The sequence below is a fragment of the Ambystoma mexicanum genome, chromosome 9 (assembly GCF_040938575.1).
Source record: "Ambystoma mexicanum isolate Mex_15411 chromosome 9, UKY_AmexF1_1, whole genome shotgun sequence".
In the NCBI taxonomy this organism is placed as follows: domain Eukaryota; kingdom Metazoa; phylum Chordata; class Amphibia; order Caudata; family Ambystomatidae; genus Ambystoma; species Ambystoma mexicanum.
The window spans coordinates 336,816,211-336,828,735 of NC_090931.1; the positions used below are offsets into that span (position 1 = coordinate 336,816,211).

Here is a 12,525-nt window from a genome sequence, read left to right on the forward strand (position 1 = left end):
ATAGGTTGAATTTAACGAGGCTTATACAAAGTGTCCCGGAACTGAAAACAATCAAATCAAAGGATCTGCATCTGATCGAGTTCCCTGATGAATATCGGCTGGATCCAGTAGTAATCAACATCCTACAACCTAGAGTGAATCACCTTCTGGACAAAGAGGGTGCGAGACCAATGGCTTTGGGATTTAGTTTGAAAGAAAAGGATGCAAGCAAGTTCACTTCTAGAAACAGGCTGGATGACCAAACCAGATGGCATAAGGAACAGGAGGTAGTTCTAAGCTCGTCCTAGGACATGTTTGGCAAAAAATGCTCAAAAGTGGAAGGCACTGGTTGGGCCACAGGGGGGCATAAAGCTCAGCCCCTCAGACAGGTCACGAATGATAGACCTGGCAGTATGAAAGAAAACCCCACTCACACTGGTAAAAAAGAATCAAGATCTGATTGGTGAGGATTGGAGTTACCTAGCAGCAACTTTGGCTGTAAAATCATAATGCCTACAGGACAAGCAAGATATCATCACCACGGCATAGGAAGCAAGGATTGAGGAAGCTGCTCCACTCGAGGACAGTTCCTAAAATCGGTTTTTAACCATTTTCAACTATTCTAACTATTTGTTTAAAGTATAGTGCTATTGATTTATGTGATTTCATTGTTGCTGTTCTGGCATAACAATTGTGCAGCAGTGTGTTTTAACGTGCTTGGATGGATGAAGGTATTGAATGACTGAAGGCTCCGAGTGACTGCATTTTCTTCCGGCAGTGCTGAGGGAACCCTCCGGGCTCAGACGACCCACCAGTCCTCTTTCTTTGCCCTGGGCTCAGCCTCCGCCTCCCGCCTCGTTTTCATCCCGCTCCAGGCACTTATGTGCTGGATCGGCCGCCCGCGCAGCGGGCGCGCCGCCAGCGCGCCAAAGGCGCGCTTAAGGCAAGCCCGTCTGTGCCCGTCCGTGCGGGGACGTGCCGGAAGGGCTACTTAGATAGAAATTTTCTAATTTCTCTGGCCCACCCCAACACCAGGTGGCCAATTGGCTGGAACCACAACACAGTCCCACCCACCCCCTCCCCTACCAGAAGTACTCATAGCAGTGAGCCCACGCTGGATACCCCCACTCTGTGCCTGCTTAACACAAGGTCCCTTCCTGCTCACTCGGGTGAAATCTGGGACCTGTTAACAAATAGGCAACCAGCTTTTTTATGCCTAACTGAAACTTGGCTGACACCGAGCTCGGCACCCACGGTAGTGCAAGCCCTCCCCCCCAACTACCGCATCACTCACTATGATCGCCCGCCCCCCAAGCGCGGTGGAGGCATTGCAGTTATTTTCAGAGACAAGTACATGGTTAGCCAGATACCTTGCCCGCATACACTTAATATGGAAGCCCTCCTTTGTCGATGTGAGTTATCGACATCATGTGCCACCCACCTCCTGCTTATTTACCGCCCCCCAGGCTCTATGGGAACTTTTGGGAAGGACTTAGCTGACCTTATTGCCGCCCTAAACCTGCAGCATACCAATCTTGTGGTATTAGGTGATTTTAATTTGCATTTTAATCCTCCAAGATCAGATGAATTAAACTTGCTTTTGGATAGCCTCTCTGATCTTCATTTCTGTCCACTGATCCAAGCACCCACCCATCTGCATGGAAATACTGTAGATATGGTATTTGCCAATGATGCTTTACTTGGCCCTGGCCTTATTGAGCCAGTGACTTGGTCTGATCACCATTTGATTTCATGCCCGTTTATTCTAGCCACCCCTGTCTGTAAAGCTCTCCCTCCCAAGACGTTACTCCGCTCTTGGCGATCAGCTGACCCTAAGGCACTTGGTGCCTGTATCGTTGCTGAGTGCGCCTCCTTGGGACCGGTATCTTTATCCACGCTCTCAACATCGCTGCTATTCGCCGCAAATGTTTTCGCTCCATCTAAACTTACCCAGAGTCGGAGATTACTCTCCCAGCCCTGGTTTACTGATCAGCTAAAAAGCGCCCGCCTGCTACTCAGACAAGCCGAACGCAAATGGCGGGCTAGTTATGACCCTTTGCTTAAAGACTTGTACAAGCTCAGTCTTTCCACCTACCTAGCCAATGTCAAGCTGGCTAAAGCCACTTATTTCGCTCAACAAATTGAAAGTGCTCTATGTAAACCCAAAACACTATTTTCTGTTGTTCAATCACTCTCCTCTTCTGAACCCCTCACCTCGATGGTTAAACCATCGCAAAAGTTATGCAATGACCTGGCATCGTTTTTTATTACGAAAATCGATGTGATACGATCTAACAATGCCAAATCTCTCGCTATGCAACCTTCCGGCACTACTAGCTTTGTGCCACTCACCCTCACTGACCCCCCTGCCAGCTGGTCCACCTTTCCTCTATTCACTGAGGCAGAGGTTCTAGCAGCGATTCTTAAAATTAAGTCCTCTTCTCCAGAGGATGCCATTCCGGCAAGTATGATGAAGTCTATTGCCCCAGACATTCTGTTTGACGTCACAGTGGCTATAAATAACTCATGCCAGTCTGGCCTTGTTCCGCCGGAACTCAAATCTGCTAGGGTTATTCCCCTGCTTAAGAAGCCGTCCCTTGACCCTACTATCCCCTCTAATTTTCGCCCCATATCCCTGCTCCCGTTCTTGTCTAAACTCTTGGAATCTCTGGTCACGCCCCTTCTCTCCTCCTTTCTGGAATCCTCTAAGATCTTTAATCCTGCCCAGGCAGGTTTCAGGCCAGGAAGGGGAACGGAGAGTGTGCTTGTCTCAGTGCAAGATGACATGTCTAGACTTGCGGACGCAGGTGGAGTTGGAGCTTTGATTCTGCTGGATCTGTCCGCTGCATTTGATACAGTGGACCATCCTATTCTCCTCTCACGTCTAGCACAAATCGGGATCTCTGGATCAGTCCTGGCCTGGTTCACCTCTTTTCTTGCAGACCGCACTCAGACCCTTGCTATGCCCCCTTTCCTTTCTGTCCCTTGTACCCTCACCTGCGGTGTTCCCCAGGGATCCTCTCTTTCCCCTATTCTATTCAATATTTACATATGGGCGCTGGTCTGCCTTATCCGTTCGTATGGACTTAACTGTTATTCCTACGCGGATGATACTCAAATCCTGATCCGTTTGGATCAGGATCATATCAAGGTCTCAGCTTCTCTTCATGACTGTTTGACATCAGTTGGTGTCTGGATGGACCAAAACTGGCTCAAGCTTAATGGCGACAAAACTGAGGTGATGCTGGTGGGTTGTCCTCCCTGCCCGTCACTATGGACCCCTGCTTTTTGGCCTACTTCATTGGGCCCTCTGCCTTATCCAGTGGGCAAAGTAAAGAATTTAGGAGTCATTCTTTCCACCTCCCTGTCCATGACTAATCAGGTCTCTATGGTCTGCCAATCCGCCCATCACCAGATTAGGATACTTAAGAAGGTCCTCCCTATGATCCCAGAGGCTATGCGTCCTCCTGTGGTAGCTGCATTAGTCCTCTCACGGTTGGACTATTGCAATTCCTTATACCTCGCTCAGCCGACGGGCCTTCTCCAACGTCTCCAACGTATACAGAACCTGGCAGCTAGACTGGCCACAGGTTCCCCCTATGGAGCTCATATCTCGCCAGTGCTTCGTCAACTCCACTGGCTCCCAGTGGCCCAGCGAGTTAAGTTCAAGTCACTGTGTATTGTCCACCGAGCTATCCAGGGCCTAGGTGCTGAGTTTCTTCAAACCAAATTTGTTCGGTATATCCCAGAACGCAACCTTCGTTCCCTGAACTCCAATCTTTTGGTGGTTCCTAAGTATAACCGGGAAAGACTCGGTGGCAGAGCCTTTTCCATTGCTGCGGCAAGGCTGTGGAACACCCTCCCACTGCCACTCAAGTCTATCTCCAACCATTTGGCTTTCAGGAAAGCCCTCAAAACTACTTTATTCTAACTCTCTGACTATTACTGTTCTTCTTGTTTGTTAGCTTCCTCACCAGCGCCATGATGCCCCCGGGCGACCGTGCGCTCTACAAGTTCAGGTAACATAACATGAAACTCTCAACAACAGGACTCATCAAAGATAAAGTAGGAAACTCTAGCTCAATTTTGGATTACCCACTGGTCCTAAAATCATTTGAAGTTAAAAGAGGCTTTGGAAACAGAAGAGAATACGTAGTAAAACACGTATTTAACCAAGAAGTGGCTAACGGGAAGAAGGCGTTAAACTACATCAGACCCACAAAAAACTTCAAAATCTTATATCCGCCGAGGTATTTAGACGGGGCACGCAATCGCTTAAAAACTGGGTAAAACTTCATAGAAGTAGATTATTTCAACTGGACGACGAAAATATGTTAAAGTTTCTAGCAACAAAGAACACAGCTGGAATGTGGAAGATGTTCAACGCCTTAACTCCTCCTCAGGATGCCCTACTTGGTAACTCAGTACCTTCAAGGGTATGGGAAAACCATTATGGTAGATTGTTTCACAATTAGGGAGATCCTGTTTCAAGGCCGGTGACAGAAATTAACAGTGTTAGTTCTTTTGGAATCGACAGGGAAGAAATAGTTGACCAGATAAAAAAAAAATCTAGCAGCTTGAGGGCCCCAGTGCAAGACGGCCTCACCAATGTTATACTTAAAAAAAGACATGGACTTCTGGCAGACTTCATGGTAGTCTATTATTTGCAAAAATTCAAGCCAAAAAAACAATACCCCGGTCATGGACTAAATCGATTGTGGTACCCATCTACAAGAAGGGCGATAGGTCAGATCCTACCAACTATAGGCCTATCGCACTTCTTGATGTAGTGGGAAAATTGTTCTCAGCAATTCTCCTGAGAAAACTAAAACCTGGAGTGTGGCTACAAAACACCAGGATCCCTGGCAGTCAGGGTTCAAAAAGGGTACAGGCACTGCCCTAAATCGATTTCTGATTAACCTTTTCAAATGCAGTGTAAAAGCTACTAAGAACAGAAAAATGTACATCGCTTCTATAGACTTGGCACACGCATTTGATTCAGTAGACAGGAAAATACTCTGGTCAAAATTGCAAAAATGGGGATGCCCAATCCATCTAAGAGAGGCTTTGGAATTACTTCACACTTTGACCACAATCAGAGTTAGACTTGACAAAAGGGGGACTCTATCTGGTGAAATATCTACATCCAAGGGCATAAAGCAAGGCTGTAGACTGGCCCAGACAATCTTTAATCTCTACATTTCAGACATAGAAGAGGTTTTCACTAACGTGAGATGCTTTCCACCGCGGATAACAGGAACAGCTGTGAGCAGACTCCTCTATGCAGATGATCTCCTGTTATAGACCAAACGGAGATAGGTATACAACGACAGACGCACTCGCCACTTATGTTGATGCCAACGATAAATACAAAAAAATCAAAGATTCTAACGTTAGGTAATGCCAGTGAGATGCATTATGCTAAAAGAGAAAGTCCCAGAAGTGGCAGAAATGATGTACCTTGGATTATCGTTGAATAACAGCATCAATGATTCCTTTGGCCTGACAGCATTAAAATCTAAAGCTAGGAATTTGGCTACTCAAGTCAGAATCATCAAGCAAAGGTACTGTAAGTTCTCTCTATCTCCAGTCATCGAGTTTTACAAGCTCAAAGTAATGCCAATACTTACATATGGCGCAGAAACACAACTAATGTTAGCAGCGTTAGCACGGCAAAAAGTCGAGGGCATCTTCTGGAGGAAGGTTCTCAACATGCCTCACACCCTTCCGATTGAAATTATACGGAGAGAGCTTGGTTTGACATCACTCCATGCAGTAATGGAATGGAGAACACTAACTTTCTTAAGGAAATGCTTGAGTCCCCCTGGGGAAGGTGGTTTTGAAGTACTGAACTGAGCCTTGAGGAAAAGTCATGTAAAGCCCTTGTTTGATTGGAGAAGCATTTGTACAGCTATACTACAGAACTTGGGTCTCTTGGAAGAAGTGCTGTTAGTGAACCCAGGCAATGTCATGAAAAAACTATAGAACCTTGACTGGATCACCACAGAAGACCGGATCATCTCCTCCAAAATAAGAGGGGCAATAGGTACTCCCTGCAGAAAAAGAGGTACGATCCCTGACTACATACAGAAGTTCCCAGCGGCTGCGCTTAAGCATCAATTTATGCGACTCAGTTTAAACTTGTTTCCCTCAAAGGAAGTAAGAGAGATGGATTACCAATAGGGAGCGTAATTATTCATGTAGACTCTGTTCTGAGCCATTTGAATCTCTGCTTCACCTCATGATACAATGCCAAGTATTGAATGAACTAAGATTAAAACATTTTGGGAAATTCCTAAATGATTTAACCAGCAGGACACCCAAAGAAGTATGGAAAATCTTGATTCAAGGAAAAAGAATTTCTGTGACAGTGGCATTACTAGCATTCTCAAGGGATATTCTTGACAAGCTTGTGAAGTAGAGAACAAGTCATTATTTTACACAATGCGAGTAAAAGACAATGATGAATTAACTTTGAAATAAGCCATCTTCTATCTTTTCTCGACAGTATTCTTTTATCTGTTACAGTATACTCTGTGTTGTTGTTTCATAACCGAGGATCTATTTACTTCCTTTTCTTTTTTATTTTCTTCTTTTTCTCTTTTTTTTTACTCTCCCATTTAAACCTTTTATTCACCTTGTATATGGAAAAGTCGTTTTTTTTCTTTTATGTAATCAATTACGAAGCATAAAAAAGTTTAAATTGTAAACTAAAAATATGCTTAATAATAATAACATTTAAAAAAAATAGTGGTAATCTTCAGTCTCAGTCTTCCTATTCCTTGTCTCAGTAGTTGGGCTGTTAAAGGGGGTGAGGGGATTATGGGAGTTGTAGTATCCCATAAAGGTAGCGGAAATGTGGGGTAAACAGCTGTCAGGAAATGGGGGATACCATGTCTCACCTTCAGGTGTTCCATCCCACTCCCCAGAGTATCCCCTACCCAGGTGCTCCTCCCTCGCTTGTCCACCCCCAGGGTCGGGATAAAATAACTATGGCCCTTCCCGGGCCACCTGAATAAGGGATCCCCGGGGACTGAGCAGTGAAACACCTTCCGGTTCTTCACAGCTCTTACAGAAATAATGGCCCGTATGTACACATTGCATTGTCCTTCCAGACTGCTTAGCTGTGGAAATCTTCATTTGCTGATCGATCACCCCAAATTCAAGATTTACGTTTAGGGGGACAGGTGTTGTTTTTGTCCTTGGTCCCTGCTAATGTGACATGCTCCCTTTGTAAATGAGAATCATCTCATGTCATGTCATGCCTTCCTTTGCGAAAGCCTTACTGTCTCATGGTTTGCTTATGTTCCTCTGGCTTGCTGGCTTCTCCGTCAGCTTGCGTGATTACATCTTTCCACTTACGCACAGGTGCAGTGTAGCCTACCCGGCCTTTCTGTGCATTACAAATGTATGAAATTAAAGTATCTCACCACAACGTGAGTCCAGGCCAAAATCTTTATATCGGAGTGCCCCTAAACATAATAAGCATGCATAGGATCATGTTATTTTTTCAAACCTTTGAGCATAACCCAAAGGGGCACATTATTATTAAAGAAAAATGCCAAAAGTACTGGGACATCCAGGGGTCATTGAAAGAACATGAAATAGGAAAGTATGATGGGGAGTGTGCACAAAATAAAAATAAAAACAGTAATCCTCTTCCACCCAAAATAACACACAGGATCGGGACAGAAGAGGATTGCAAAATATATGCCATTCTGTTAATCAAATGTACTCACTTAATATGCTGTGTAATTTGACCGCTTTCCTGTGTGAGAAAATTTGGCTGTAAGTAATAGAAAATAAGCTCTGGATTTGCTTTCTTCAGGCACCCGAGTTTCACTGCTTAAGTCTCTTCTTTCGTCATCTTTTCTCTTCGTCTACAAATAGTGGAAAATGATCTTGTTAAGCTTAACTACTTGCCCATCAAAGGCCTCTTAAGCTAACATTTTTTGAAGAAATGTAGTGGCCAGGACTTAAATTTTGTATGGAGGACTTAAGTAGCAGACGCAATCCCAGAAGCCCAGACACAAAGCCACCCAAGGACCTAAGCGTCAGACAGCAGGAAAAAGCAAGCATATTAATAGAAGCAAACTTAACAAACTTAGGAAAACCAAATCAGAAAAAGCAAACCAAACCGCGGTCCCAGCTGTTCACGTCTCTCTAAAATGCGTGTACAAGGCAGGGCCTCTCCGTTTGAGGTCGTGACATTTTGTTCCCCACGCAGCTTCCTCAGCGACACCTCCAATGTGTTCAGTATCTTCAAACCACACACCGTGGGTAATAAGCAGCGCTCAGATCGTAGCGCTATATAAATGCAAGTTATTGTTATTAAAACAAAGCCTGGTTTGAAGTTGCCTGAGGTAATTTCCGGCCATGGCGCATTTGGCACTCCACCACTCAAACCTGCTCCTGAACTGTCTGGACAAAAGGAAGGCCAGCCTGGGTTCATGGAAGCTGGCAAACTTATGAAAACCTGTAAGTTTCTAATATGGTGCAGGAACTTCAACTCGTGGTTCTGGCAAGTGGCAACCTTTCAACCTATGAGGGTGGTTCAGGACCAGATGAGCTACATGGGTCGTTTTCCACTCCAATATGAATGCCGTTTTGAGAACCAGAGCTGCAGCAACAGCAGCAACAGGAGCAGCAACCACAAAAGCAGAGGGGTCAGCCAAGAAAGCCTTGACCTTGGGGGCGACGCCATCCACGTGTGTGTACTGGCAACTTTTGCTATGACTGCACCAGGCAGTCCGCATATGACCTGTACAATGATTTGGCCTTTGATGACCACATGCTAAATGTGAATGGAACTTTCATGTCTTTTACTTGTGTGTCCTGCACGGTCTTAAAGCCTCCACTGCCTGCACTCATTGGCAAGCCAATTATTTTTTGGCACATATTTCTGCATTACAGTGGATTTCATTCCGGAAAAGTCCAAGTCGGTATGTGTAATTCCAGGGAGACTGTGCATGAAATGTGCTGTTACAATGCAGCGGTGGACTGGGTTGAAGTGATCGAGTTCCACTTACAATGTCTCTTGTCTTTACTGTGCTACATTTGTTTTGTAAGGGCACCGCATGCATACATGGATGCTTCTGGGCGTTTCATCCATCTCAGCTGATGTGGTGGATACTGCAGGTAGACATTCATTTGGGTAGGTCCTATCAAAATCTCAGGGGCATGCGTGCTCTTGAGAGTTTAGGGCGACCTGTGCTCGTGTTTTTAATAGTCATTTACTAATTAAATCTCGGGCATCATTCATTAATTTTAGGGTGTAAATACTCTCCCTGTACAATATACTGTGACATTAGTATGTAATATGTGGCACTCAGCAAGTTTACTGCAGCATTGGTGGACAATAATCTATGCACACGGATGGGCATATAGGACAATGCAGGGCATTTCAAGCCGATTGCGGGGAACAGGCTGCCAAGCCATTTCATATGCTTCATGGTGGCATTTCCTGACATTCTTTTTAACGCACTCTACCAAAAGTGCTTTATGAACACATCATTGTGCTCCTTTCCTTTTTAGTTTTGGTCACTTGGTGACCAGCTGCTGTCACTGCATGCTAGAATGGCTGATCGGATCACCTGGTTTAATGACTACATTGTGTGCATCTATAATTTTCAGAAGAAATGGCACTGTTGTGATCGGTCGGTAGTTGGTGGGTATGGCCGGATCTAATGTCTGTTTTTTAAGTAAGCGGAGCACCCAAGATTCTTTAAGATTGCTTGGTATAGTGCCCGAGGAGAATGAGACGTTGACGAGTTTAGAGATGAAGGGGGCCAGGTCTCTAGCTGCATCCATTATCAGTTCGGCCGGGCATTGGTCACCCTGACAATTTGATGGTTTGAGCGAGAGTATCATTTTTTCAGTCTCGATGATAAGAGACTTTGGAGAACTTGAAGCGGGGTGGGCCTGCAGTATTTTTGGGAGGTGTGGGTGGAATTTTAGTGGACGTGGTGTGGGTTAGTGATGCTTTTTTCTTGGCAATTTTAGCTTGTAGGTTCGTGACTTTGTTGGCCAATGCTTGCTGTATGTTGGAGCGCCAAGGTTTATCTTTCACGCAATTGTCCGGCACTGAGATTGGGGTTTCTAATTCTTTCAAGATAACAAAGAGTTCCTTCGTGCTTGAGTTGGCTTGTACTATTCTGGTATTATAGGTTTCACATTTAGCCAGGAGTATTTCGCGCTTATAGAGTGCAGTTATAGTCCTAAGGTTAATTTTATTTTCCTCAGAAGCTAGTAGTCTCCAGGATACCTCGCATTGTCTCTTTTTAGTGCTTATATTTTTCAGGTGTGGTGTGTAGTATGAATCGAGATGGGCTTTGGGCTTATTTGGTCTCATTTTATATCGGGCAATTGAGTCAAGGGAGGTGGATATAATCTTGTTGTACTCATCCACTAATGTCTCAGGGCCCAAGCTTTCAGACAAATAATTAAGTGTGGGGAGAATCAGAGGGAGTAAGTTGTCAGGAGCAATGTTCTTTTTGTTCCTAGTTGGTATGGGTGGAGCCAACTGGATGGGAGAGGTGGGAGGTCTATTGGTTGCTAGGGAGGATGTCACGAGGTGGTGGTCTGTCCAGATCTGGGGGGAGATCGACGAGATAGAGACGTTGCAGTTATAGTTTGCCACCCAGTCAAGTATTCTCCCTTTGATATGGGTCAGGTGGAACACTCTCTGGGTAAGACCAAGTTCAGTTAGGATATTAGCCACGTTAGATGCATGCAAGTCTTTAGGATCATTAAATCCCAGGTTAATATCCCCTAATAGGATGACTCCTGAGGAGTTTTTTAGATCGTTCGACAGGATCGTTGAAATGTCCTCCTCGAAGGTGCCCATAGGGCCTGGAGGTCTATAGATTAGGTGGATAGTAAGAGTCTGAGAGTTGTTAATAGATAGCTTTGCTGTAAGACTTTCACATGATTTAATGTCGAGGGTAGGAGCTAGTCTGATTGAGAGATTGGCTTTGACAATGAGGGCTAGGCCTCCTTCATGTGCTTCAGTTCTAGCAGATCTTAGAATGGTGTATCCATCGGGAATAGCTAGCATAAGGGCAGGGCCTGCAGCAGCATGTAGCCAGGATTCCATGATGGCCAAAACATTATCGTTTTCAGTCTGGATAAGGTCAGATATCTCAGTGGCATGTGCAACCAGGGATCTGGCATTTATTAAAGCAGCTTTGAGGTTTAAACTGGTGGCTATTGGGGTGCAGGAGATTCCCGTAGGTTGGTTATTGGTGGTGGTGCGAGTACGTGGCCTATATGCCGACTGCAGACTATGTGGATTTTTTTCACTGGTGTTAGAAACTTTGGTAAATGGTTTGACCTTCCTGCGATTTGAGGTAGAGATAGATCTGGCTAATGGTTCATAAAGTTTGGCTAGTCTAGTGCGAAGTCTATCATTTCTAGCAGTAGTGTTACATGGTTGGGTGTCCAGAGTGGGAGGCTGTTGAGATTTCACATAGTTGTTTGGGTTAAGCCATGATTTAAGATGGGAGCCGAGGAGTGTTAAGGAGCTAGAATTATGTGGATGTAGGCGAAGGCTAATCGTATAGTAAGGGACGGCAAGAGTCGCCCCAATGCTCGCATCTTGGTGGTGATGCGGAGGCTAGGATGTAAAAATTAGTAATATGTGTGGTGCAGCACAGTATGTTCGGTAGTAGATGTATGCATCTGTGGTACGGTGGTAAAAGTCAGAATCAGATACTAAGTCCTGAACCTGTGCGAACGGGCCTAGTGGGGGTGAGTAGTTCAAGTAACAGAAAAGGCCCATTCCATATACAGAAGGCAGCAGAATAGGCTATTTCGATTAACAAGGGCATCGGTAGGGCAAATTCCAGTTACAAGAAGCAGTAGAATAGGCCAGTTCAATTTGCAGAGCAACAGTAAGGCAAATACAGTTACAAAAGGCAGTAGAATAGGCTAATTCAACTTGCAGGGCAGCAGTGCGGCAAATACAGTTGCAAAAGGTAGTAGAATAGGCTAATTTAATTTGCAGAGCAGCAGTGAAGCAAATACAGTTACAAAAGGAAGTAGAATAGGCTAATTCAATTTGCAGGGCAACAGCGAGGTAAATACAGTCACAAAGGTGAGCCTTGCGATACATCTAGATGTGGCCCTCGTGTAGTAAAGTCCGCTGCAATAGTCGTGGGCTGGGAGCTTACGCTAGTTCGGGGAGGGATCAGTGTGACAGTGTGTCAGTTTCTTCCCAATTCATACTTGTAGCATTCGTAACATCATACACTTAGCCTCCTCCTCCCGCAATGATGGAGTTGTAAGGTCTTCCACACCCCCTATCCCTCCCCTTTGTTCGGGGCTGCCCAGGAGTCGTGTACCCCTGGGCGCCGTACTTCTAAACTGTTGGCTGCGCGGTACCCTTGTGGTTCCCCGACAGTACTTTTCTAACAGGATACACCATGTAACATCCGCCATGACTCGCTGCTGGTTACTGCTGACAGTGAGTTCCCCACCCGGTCACCTGGACATGGCCCTGACCCGTTAGACGCACCAGGCACCATGGTAAACAGCAAATTTAGTACC

At 45.3% G+C, this 12,525-nt stretch overlaps 1 protein-coding gene across 7 annotated transcripts in view; it reads right to left on the reverse strand.

The window, feature by feature from the left end:
• Positions 1 to 12,525, reverse strand: part of TAF1D (TATA-box binding protein associated factor, RNA polymerase I subunit D) — a 531,982-nt gene that overhangs the window by 497,264 nt on the left and 22,193 nt on the right. For 5 of the 7 annotated variants that reach the window (XM_069614757.1, XM_069614754.1, XM_069614755.1 and 2 more), the window contains exon 2: positions 7,719 to 7,859. The exons of the other annotated variants lie outside the window; for them this stretch is intronic. The gene's annotated coding sequence lies outside the window, so the exon portion shown is untranslated. The remainder of the gene's footprint in view (positions 1 to 7,718; positions 7,860 to 12,525) is intronic. 7 annotated transcript variants of the gene reach the window in all.